Consider the following 584-nt stretch of genomic DNA (forward strand, 5'->3'; position numbering starts at 1 on the left):
TGCGGCCGAGATGCGGCCGAGATTGGACGAGAAGCCGGATACAACACCCCCCCCCCCCCCCGGGGCAAGGGGTGAAGTGGAAGCCGCCCTCACCCTCGCCCTCGGGGTCCCTTGGATGCTTCCTGGCTGCTCCTCCCCCTTCTGAGAAGTGCTCTCTCTCTCTACACATATACAGAGATTCCGAGAAGTGACTGCAAGCGGTGAGGTAGGCTCCTCTCGACTGCAGCCGTCGGACACACTGCAGCCTCGCCCGCACCACACCCCCCTCTAGACGGACCCCTCTCCCCCTCTTCCCCTCGAGACCTCGCAAGCACTCCCCCGACCCTGGCGAGTTGCGACCCTGCCGCCGTCCCAGCCGCCAAGACGCCGAGCAGCAGCACCCAGCCTCTGAACACCCCCCCCCCCCCCCCCCAAAGGCGTTCTTCTCTGGCTGGGAGGAGGCCCCCCCCCCCCGGGGAGCCCACACCTTACACCGGCGCCCGGCCGCGACCAAAAAGCGCCGATGAGATCCAGGTGCCCCCCAGCCAAAAAAGGGAAGGGGCTAGGGGGGCGCGAGAGGGACCTCCACCCTTGCGTGCTGCACC

The sequence above is a fragment of the Emiliania huxleyi genome (assembly GCF_000372725.1).
Source record: "Emiliania huxleyi CCMP1516 unplaced genomic scaffold EMIHUscaffold_74, whole genome shotgun sequence".
NCBI lineage: Eukaryota > Haptophyta > Isochrysidales > Noelaerhabdaceae > Emiliania > Emiliania huxleyi.